Consider the following 10632-nt stretch of genomic DNA (forward strand, 5'->3'; position numbering starts at 1 on the left):
TTTGTCTTCCGACTTAGTCGGAGAGTAGCGTCGGCCACATCTTCCAGATCCGAACCCCATCCGCGCCCCATTTTACAGAGAGGAAGCTGAGGCCCCCGAGATGGACTGGAGGCCATCTGGAAGCCAGGGCTCCGAACTCCTCTCGGTACCTGCGTGCCGGGTGATTTCAGGCAGCGGTAAAACGCTCTGGGTGGCGCTTCGGTGTAGTAGGCCACGTCTCATTACAAGAAAGCTTGTGCTTGGAACTTTGTTTTTAACTCCCCAAACTGGTTGGACAAATGCATTTACGTTTCAAGATATTTAAAGAAACAGTAATACGATGGTCAGTCGGGGGAGCGGATACATTCAGATATTCCACAGCAGCTGAACATAGTTTTAACCTGTTAGGCTGTTTATATCTTTGCTTGTATTACGGCTGGCATTCTCCAACAAATGCCAGGAACTTTCCCCCAACAATACCCAGAAGTAGATTTAGATGAGAAAATGCTCATTTTAGAGCGAGAGAAAGAAGCACAAGAACTCACTGAAGTCCTGGGGTAATTATGAACATCCCATTCATAGCAGGCATGAAGATTCGCCTAATAGCGCCTTTGTCAAGTTAGGATATTTGGAGAGAAGCTATCGTTTTTCAGTGCTGTGCAAAAACGGTTCCAAGAACTCTTTTTATGGCTTTGGTTGCCTATACATAAGTCTTGCCCTTAAACAACACTGGACCAGGAGTTAGAAACACGGTGGAGGTTGCCAGTGGACCAGAAAAGACCCAGATCAAAGGACAGAGAACAAAATGTATGGTTCTTGAAAACCTGAAGCTATGGCAGGGCCCATGCCATGGACAGCAGATACCAGAGCGCTCTCCTTAATAGATGAGCTTCATTGCAAGAGTTCCATCTCATGGAAAAACAGTTTTTCTGAGAGTCTTGCGGTGATGATGACCATTCTTCCTATAGTTCCTTCATAATCACCTCAAGGTGACTGATGGGCTTAATTACAAATGTACCTGCTCTAAACAGTAGTGGATAGAAAGGGAAGACAGCTTCTTAAAATGAAATGAAAATATGAAAGAACAAAGATCATTATTCAATCTTTAGATAGATAACCAGTGGAATCATGATTGTTTGTTTCCTAGTAGAAACATTGTTCTTCCCTTGAACCCTAAAACCTCCACATAAGGGTAATGAGAATGGAGCATTCTATTTCCCCTCCATCTCTCATTTTGCTTTGAGAGAAATGGGCCATTTTGTATTCAAAACATATACATAATCTGAAAAGATAGAACCCTAACTGCTCAAGATGTTGCCTTGCAGTAGGCATTATATCTGAGTTTTCAGAAGGCCAGTCCATTATTCTCTAATACCAGCTGCTTCCAGATGGCAATGGGCATGGGTATGGATGCATGGTCCAAAGATCACTTCGAGTTCAAGCCCCGCATCAGGCTCTGCACTGACAGTGTGGAGCCTGCTTAGGATTCTCTCTCTCTCTCTCTCCCCACCCCCACCCCTCCTCTGTCTCTCTGCCCCTCCCCTGCTCATGAGCACACTCTCTCCCTCTCTTTCAAAATAAATGAACTTAAAAAAAAAAAAAAAAAGCCCCTGAGGACTTAGCTACTTGAAATCAGATACAGGCAAAGTCTATTTCATCAACATTCTTCTGTCAAATGCTTCATCTTATTATTAGGAACAGAACAGAAATAGAAAATCCTTGTGTAAGTTCAGCTTTTCCTCTCCTAAAGATATGGAATTTTGTTTTTATTATATAATAAAGTCTCAACTGCACATTGGTTAACAACATGTTTATATTATTCTGAAACACCGTCTCCTTTGTGACCTCTTAACCAAATGGGATCAATTCATTTTTGAAACATGTAGCACCCTGACCACAGTTATATTCTGGCTTGTATTTTGGTCATGTTTGATCCCCATACTTTCAACTCTTTGAAAACACTTTGTAGACAAATATTTTGGGAATTGACTTAAAAGTTGTTGATAATAGCAAGTATTAGCTGAGGGTGTGACTTAGAAGACCAACATAAATTGTGTATTCTACACTATCCATGAGAACTATCCCTTGATTTGAAGCTGTTTTGTTCACTAGTTCTGATTGTGATTTTGGATTAGTGTGAAATTTTACCCCCTGTACCTCTTCATTAAAAGGGACTCAGGGTTGGGTGCCTGCGTGGCTCAGTTGGTTAAGCATCTGACCGGTTCAGGTCATGATCTCGCAGTTCATGAGTTCAAGCCCCGCATCGGGCTCTGTGCTGACAGCTCAGAGCCTGGAGCCTGCTTCGGATTCTGTGTCTCCCTCTTTCTGTGCTGCTCCCTTGTTTGTGCCTTGTCTCTGTCTCTCTCTCTCTCTCTCTCTCTCTCTCTCTGTCTCTCAAAAATAAACATTAAGAAAAGTTTTTTTTAAAAGGGAATCAGGGTTACACTCTCAGTTGCTCCTCACTTGTTTCTCACAGAGGCCTCACTTATTCCTCATTGTTTGAAGCTGTGCTTCCACGCCTCCTGAATACATTTTCTCTTTTGTCACTCATTGTAAGGATTTGCTGTCTTCCTCTTCCACTGATCAGGAGGGGCTACAATCATACAAACCAACAGAGTCAAACTGTGAACGCTATAGTCCTCCCAAGGGGGATACATTAAACAATCTATATTACATTTAAATATTTTTTGTGGCACCTGGGTGGCTCAGTAGGTTCAGCATCCGACTTTCAATTTCAGCACAGTTCAAGATCTCAGGGTTGTGGGATTGAGCCCTGTGTCGAGTCCTGTGTTGAGCCCTACATCAGGCCCTGTGCTGACCACGGAACCTGCTTGGGATTCTCTCTTTCCCTCTGCCCCTCTCCCACACTCATGTGCATACTCTTGCTCTCCCGAAAATAAAATAAGTAAATAGATACTTTTTAAACTTTATTTATTTTGAGAGAGAGAGAGAGAGGGAATAAGTAGGGGAGGGGCAGAGGGAGAGAGAATCCCAAGCAAGCATTGCACTGTCAGCGCAGAACCCTATGTGGAGCTCCAACTCACAAACCATGAGATCATGGCCTGAGCTGGAACCAACAGCTGGCTGCCTGACTGAGCCTCCCAGGTGTACCAAAGTAAGTAAATATTTTTTAACTAGATATCTTAGGACATTTTCTAAACTTCAGTTTTTTCTAGTGTTAAAACTCCTCTAGAAAGAGATTTTTGACCACATTGATCATATGAAAGAATACTCCTAAATTAAAGCAAAACATTATTGGCATTTAGTGGTCTATTACTGAGATTTTCCCAGCAAACTTCTGTTTTAGTAGACACAGTTTGCTGACTTTGTACCAAGATCCATTCCTCTTTTCTTTCAGATAGTATGCTCTCTAAATATTTGTGAAATTGAAATGAATTATATATTAAAGGCGCCAGATAAAATGCAGAACACTTTTGTATAACTATGTCTCATGATTATTTGGGCCATATTTAATGAAAAATTATCTATTTGAAATTCCCATTTAATTATCTAATTTTTTTTTATTCAGTTTGACTTGGTGTTTTGTTTGTTTCCACTAATTCCAGTAGCCCTATTTACACGGATTGAGACGGCCCCATTTGAAGCCATCTAGCATTGACTGCTTTCAGGCCTCTGGGAACGTGTAATTAACAGATTAAATTCTTTCTTATGATAGAGGGAAGGCAGTTAGATAGCAGGTGGACTCTGAGTACCTCAATTGAACTAATTCAGAAAAAAAAAAAAATCTGTCATTTCTAAAGCCCCAGCACATGAAGTTGCTCTGCTGTTTTGCCATCCTGGCTCAGGCCAGACCTGGATGGGCCTAGTCCAGTCCTGGAGCTACCACTGAACTACTTCTCAAACAGCCAGTGCAGATGATTTACGAGGCATCTCAAGACCTGCTCTGCTGGGCACTAATCACACTTCCAAATTATACGTATCTTAAATCGAAAAGAGCACAATGATTTTGTGGGGGAAACTGCTTCTCTTCAAAATTATGACTTAGCAACATAACAATTCATGTGTAATAGAGAAATTGCCAAAACATTTATTTATTTATTTGTTAAATGTTTGCTTATTTTGGAGTGAGAGAGACAGAGACAGAGCATGAGTGGGGGAGGGGCAAAGAGAGAGGGAGACATAGAATCCGAAGTAGGCTCCAGGCTCTGAGCTGTCAGCACAGAGCCCGATGCGGGGCTCATTGAACTCACCAGAACCGTGAGATCATGATCTGAGCCGAAGTCGGACGCTTAACCAACTGAGCCACCGAGGTGACCCTATATTTTTAAGTACTGTGAAGAAATCAATTATGACATGATTTAAATACAAATATATTTTTAAAATCCTATTGGAATCCTGAATAAACACTCTGGCTGAGAATAGGACTCTGAAGATCCAGTAGCACTATATGTCCAGTAGATGGCAGAAGCAGCCGAAAACGTAATGTTTAGGTAAATTTTAAACAAAACTGTCACTTTGGATGTGTACTTTGGATGTGTACTTTGGATGTGTACAATGTACAAAGTGACTCTCTGAATTTTTACTTCAAAATAAAAAGCGTACCATTAATAACTGCATTAATACTGACATTTAAACATTTTTAATGGTGCTAAACAAAAACAATTTTTACTGTTTTGCAACATTTTATTTTTTTTAATGTTTACTTATTTTTGAGAGAAAGAGAGAGAGAGAGAGAGAGAGAGAGAGAGAGAGTGTGTATGTGTGTGTGTGTGTGAGTGTGAACGGGACGGGCAGAGAGAGGGGAGACAGAGGATCCAAAGCAGGCTCCATGCTGACAGCAGAGAGCTGACGCAGTACTCGAACCTACAAACTGTGGGACCTGAGCCGAAGTCAGATGCTTACTTGACTGAGCCACCAGGTGCCGCTGTTTAGCAACACTTCAATTTATAAAAATTCTTAAAACTGTATAGAATTACTTTTTTTAAAAAAGAATCACATTAGTTTTCCTCTTTAGGAATAAACATAAACTTTTTCATTCAACAGTTATTGTGTACATATTTCAAAACTGGCTAGTCACTAACGATACACTGGGAAGATACACACTGCCTCGATGAAAGTTACAATTTAGGCAGTTGATCTCAGTGAATCAGAAAAGACCTCCCTGAGAAAAATATTTCTGAGTAGCAGTTAGTGAAAAGAGGAATAACAGAGGGGGGAAAAAGGGTATTTCAGACAAAACCCACAAAAAGCTAGAAAAAACAACAAAATGTAGCACACAAGGGGAAGAGTGCCCTGAAAAAAAAAGGCTCAAGAAGTAGCAGGAGGCATCCATGCAATACCATGCAGTCATACATGTGTCGATTTTTTCCAATAGCAAATGGGAACATTTAATCAAAAGATTTTAACGGGGCACCTGGATGGCTCGGTTGGTTTTTTCTTGGTTAAAGACTCTGGGTTTTGGCTCAGGTCATGGTCTCATGGTTTGCGAGTTCGAGCCCCGTGTTGGGCTCCACACTGTCAGTGTGAAGCCTGCTTGGAATTTTCTCTCTTTCCCTCTGTCTCTGCTGCTCCCCTGCTCATGCTCTCTCTCTCTCTTAAAATAAATAAATAAACTTAAAAAATTATTTATTAAAAAAAGATTCTAGGAATATATAATCATTGTGTGTTATCACACACATACAAAAAATAAAGATGCCAGGAGGAACGTGTTGGAGGCAACGGATGTTTGTGACATCAGTTGTGGTGAGTGTGTACTTCATTCCAAACTCATCCAAGTTGTGTACATTAAATATGTACAGCTCTTGTATCTCAATCATACCTCAGTAAGTGCTTTTCTAAGGAACATGTAATCAGATCTGTGTTTATTTATTTTTAATGTTTATTTTTGAGAGATAGAGCATGAGAGGGGGAGGGGCAGAGATAGAGGGACACACAGAATGTGAAGCAGGCTCCAGGCTCTGAGCTGTCAGCACAGAGCCCGATGCGGGGCTCAAACTCAAAAAGAGAGATCATGACCTGAGCTGAAGTTGAACACTTAACTGACTGAGCCATGCAGGTGCCCCAGATCTGGGTTAATTTAAAAGGTGGTTTTGTTTTTTGTTTTTTTTTTAAACATTCTGCCAAGAGAGGAAAGCAGAATTTGATGCAAGGACTCCAGTATTGAGGCAAAAACACGTGAAAGAGGAAGTTAAAGAATGACTTTTTTTTTTTTAATGTTTATTTATTTTTGAGACAGAGAGAGACAGAGCATGAACGGGGGAGGGTCAGAGAGAGGGAGACACAGAATCTGAAACAGGCTCCAGGCTCTGAGCTGTCAGCACAGAGCCCGATGCGGGACTCGAACTCACGGGCCGCGAGATCATGACCTGAGCCGAAGTAGGACGCTTACCCGATTGAGCCACCCAGGCGCCCCAAGAATGACTTTCTTAACTTTAACATTTGGTGGTACGCTGCACGGCTTCCTGAAGTAAAAAGAATACAAGGAGTATAACCAGAATGCAAGAGTACAAGCAGGTTTTTGGTCATAGATCAGTTCTATTTTAAGCATGTTGAATTTGAATTGCCAGGGAGATGTCCAAATGGAAATGTCCATTATAGTGTTGAGTATAGAAGTCTGTGGCACACCTGTGTGTGTGGAAGAAAATGAGTTTGCTCAGAGAATGAATGGATGGAAAAGGTAGCTGAGGAAGGAACCATGAAAAACACCTCCAGGTAGGGAAGGATGAATCACAAGGGAGGCCAGAAGCAGAGCAAGCCAAGAATTTCACATTGATTTTCTTTTTTTTTCCCTACTGTTGTCCCTGAGGGGGTGCACCGTTCCTGGAAGTACTGCAGTAGCAAGTCGATGGGGGGAGTGGACGGAGCAAGCTCTTATTCCATCTCCAAAAACCCATTTAATATATGGTCCTCTGATATAGGACATGCCAGATGTTAAACTGATAAAAACAGATACTACATTCGATCTTAGCCAAAAGGCCGAGAAGCAATTCATATTTTTTAAAGATTATTTAAGTAGTCTCCTCCACACCCAACGTGGCGCTCAAACTCACAACTCTGAAATCAAGAGTTGCATGCTCCACTGACTGAGCCAGCCAGGAACTCCTACATTGATGTTTTTTAATTTTTAAAAAATTTTTTGTTTTTTACTTAAAAAAAATTTTTTTAATGTTTATTTTTGAGACAGAGAGAGACAGAGCATGAACAGGGGGAGGGTCAGAGAGAGAGGGAGACACAGAATCTGAAACAGGCTCCAGGCTCTGAGCTGTCGGCACAGAGCCGGACGCGGGGCTCGAACTCACGGACCGCGAGATCATGACCTGAGCCAAAGTCAGACGCTTAACCGACTGAGCCACGCAGGTGCCCCTGTTTTTATTTTAGAGAGGGGAGGACATGTGAGGAGGGGAGGGAGGGCAGAAGGAAGAGAGAGAGAGAGAGAGAGAGAGAGAGAGAGAGAGAGAGAGAGAAATCTCAAGCAAGCTCCATGCTCAGCAAGGAGCCCAATGCAGGGCTCAATCCCAACCCTGGGATCTGACCTGCGCTGACATCAAGAGTTGGACACTCAACCGACTGAGCAACTCAGACGCCACTACATTGGTTTTTTTTTTTAATGTGCTCTTTCTGGTGTTTAATTCTTTTTTTTTTTTTTTTAATGCTTATTTATTTTTGAGTAAGAGAAAGCATGAATGGGGAAAGGGCAGGGAGAGAGGGAGAGAGAATCTCAAGCAGGCTCTGCACTGTCAGCGCAGAGCTGGATGCGGGGCTCGAACTCACAAACCGCGAGATCATGACCTGAGCCAAAACCAAGAGTAGGACACTTACCTGACTGAGCCACCCAGGTGCCCCTTAATTCTTTTTATTTTTTATGTTTGTTTATTTTTGAGAGAGAGAGAGTGTGTGAGCAGGACAGGGGCAGAGAAAGAAGGGGTAAAGTATCCAAAGTGGGCTCTGCTCTGACAGTAGCGAGTCCCATGTGGGGTTCAAACTCACAAACTGTGAGATCATGATCTGAGCCACAGTCAGGTGCTCAACTGACTAGGCCTCCCAGGTGCCTCGGTATTTAATTCTACTATCATACAGGTTTCAGTTATAAAACACTAGCTCAAACTCAAGTGTGCAACCAGCAGCTTTGTTTCCATTTACGTTCACTTTTAGAACAGCAACAATAGGCAGCTACGAATTCAGCTGCTGAATTAATGCATTGCTGGCAATAAAATAAAAAGGCAGACCAAAGGGGGTAAAAAGGTGGACCAAAGGAACATTACGAAGCCCTACTTTGTGACACTGTAAACAATGAACTGTGTTTGTGCAGTGCTAGGAAAAAGAGCCAAAGTGGATACAGGAGAAACTATGGGAGTAGTAACCCTATCAACCAGTCTCCAAATCTCACTTTATTTTCCAGATCCCTTCCTTTACTTTCTGTGCAACCATGAAGTTTTTTTACTTGACCTATGCTTCAATTTCCTAGTCTATTAATAATAGTTGTACCTACTATAATAGGTTATTGTGAAGATGCATTTAACCAATATAATGCTTATTATCATTAACAAAATGTGTTCTCAGTGATTGTTTTGTTGTAGTTTATGGTATACTCTTCCAATATAATGAGTCCTAGCTTGGTTTTTGGCTTTAAATATCCCTCCACATTCCACATAATGGAATTGTGCTGAACCACATTGAAATAAAGACAAAAGTCAGGTCTAAGCTTGGGCAAGTCAAGTAGTTTGCTTCTGAACCTTTTTTCCTTAGGTTCATGCCTTGGGATCTTGGCTTTCACGAATTCGCTCAATACAAAGGAAGCAGTAAAAATGAAAAAAACCGGTTTTCTCCCTGTGGCACCCATTTAGTGGTCTTACTTGCGAATTTCATCCCGGTGGCCTTCTGGTCTTGAGTGTAGATCATCTCCTGCCTAGTCTGTTTCCTTGTATTAGCACATAGACTATAACATGAATAGATCATAGATTAGATCCAGCCTTGAACCAAAGACATCCATAAACAGATGTCTTCAGTTCAGTTCCAGTCTTCTACTCTTTTCATCAAGAACAGCACCTCCTACAGTGGCTCAATTTAAAAAAAAATATTTAATGTTTGTTTTTGAGAGAGAGACAAAGTGCGAGTGGGGAAGGGGCAGAGTGAGAGAGGGAGCAGGCCGGAGCAGGCTCCAGGCTCTGAGCTGTCAGCACAGAGACGGACAGGGAGCTCGAACTCACGAGCTGTGAGATCATGACCTGAACCAAAGTCGGATGCTTAATTGACTGAGCCACACAGGCATCCCCAGAGATACATTTTAAACTTGACCCAAAACATTTGTTTCAAAATTATACAACGGGGGAAAAAAGGATACAACGGGGGAAAAAAGGAAAGAGATATAAAGCAAGATGGGCCTGGAGTTCATAATTGTTGAAGCTGGCTAAAGGGTACAAAGTGTTCATCATCCTACTTTTGCAGGTTACCCACCCCTTCCAACCACCGCTGGGGAAAGCAGGGAAAGGAAGAGAAATTGTGTAATCAACTATGATCCTAAAAGATGAACCTTTAAGGTATTTTATATATTCTGGTCCTCTTTGCCCTCATCTTGTCTTCCTTCCCTTACTCAGTTCGACGTCCTATTTTTCTTTCCTGCCATGCGAACAGCAGCTACACGTGGGACAATTTCAAGGAGGTAAACAGACAAATGAGTTCAGCACAGGCAACTTTGTTTTTGAAGGCAGGGAATAGACTGGGCAATGTCAAATGCCTGCCAGAGATCATGAACATGGGTCAGAAGCTCAGCTTGTCTAGAGAACTCTACCACCTCCTTACAGATGATGCCAGACACACCCAAAGGTGAAGTACGAACCTGAAAGCAACAGCTCCATTTTTGTAAATGATATTGGCAAGGACTGGGACTTTCCCACGTGAACTAAACTTCATTCGGTGAATGCTTAATAAGGGCTAATTGAGTGAATAGAAATGTGCTAAACAGAGGGAAATAGAGGCATACTTCCTGTCCACGAGGTTATAACCTAAATTCAGAACTGACACACTTGTGCTCTGTTAACAAGATTATATATGTCAAGTGATACTGACAATATATACAGCTCTGAAGTAGCACCACTCAGGAAAGACTTGAAGAATGGATAGAATTTGATTTGAAGGGGTGCCCTCGTGGCTCAGTCAATTGAGTAAGAGTCTCCAATTTCGGCCCAGGTCATGATCTCACGATTCTTATGAGATGGAGCCCCGAGATGGGCTCTGTGCCGATAGCAAGGATCCTGCTTGAGATTCTCTCTTCCCCTCCCCTGCACTCACGTGTGCACACACATGCTCTCAAAATAAACGTTAAAAAAAATTTTAACGTTTATTTTTGAAGGAGAGAGAGAGAGAAAGTGAGAGTGGGGGAGGGGCAGAGAGAGAGAGGGAGTCAGAATCCAGAGCGGGCTCCAGGCTCTAAGTGGTCAGCACAGTGCATGACACAGGGTTTGAACTCACTAACTGTGAGATCATGACACCTGAGCCAAAGTCGGAGGCTTAACCTCCTGAGCCATCCAGGTGCCCCTAAACATTTTTTTTTTAAGTTTATTTATTTAGAGAGAGAGAGTGCAAGCAAATCTTTATAGCAAACTTAGGGAAAAACCTTACCACCTCAGGAAAAGATGGCTTACCCACACCCTTTCCATGACCCTAACCGTTTCAGTAATAAAAAAGAACACACAC

General features: G+C 42.1%; 1 non-coding gene across 1 annotated transcript; it reads right to left on the minus strand.

Moving 5' to 3' along the window:
* Positions 1 to 6743: 6743 nt before the first annotated feature.
* LOC112859806 (U2 spliceosomal RNA) lies at positions 6744 to 6927 on the minus strand. The gene has a single exon (XR_003223543.1). It is a non-coding gene; the product is annotated as a U2 spliceosomal RNA (small nuclear RNA).
* Positions 6928 to 10632: the final 3705 nt, after the last annotated feature.

This window comes from Puma concolor, chromosome F2 (genome assembly GCF_028749965.1).
Source record: "Puma concolor isolate L17-30 chromosome F2, mPumCon1.1.hap2, whole genome shotgun sequence".
NCBI classification, from domain to species: domain Eukaryota; kingdom Metazoa; phylum Chordata; class Mammalia; order Carnivora; family Felidae; genus Puma; species Puma concolor.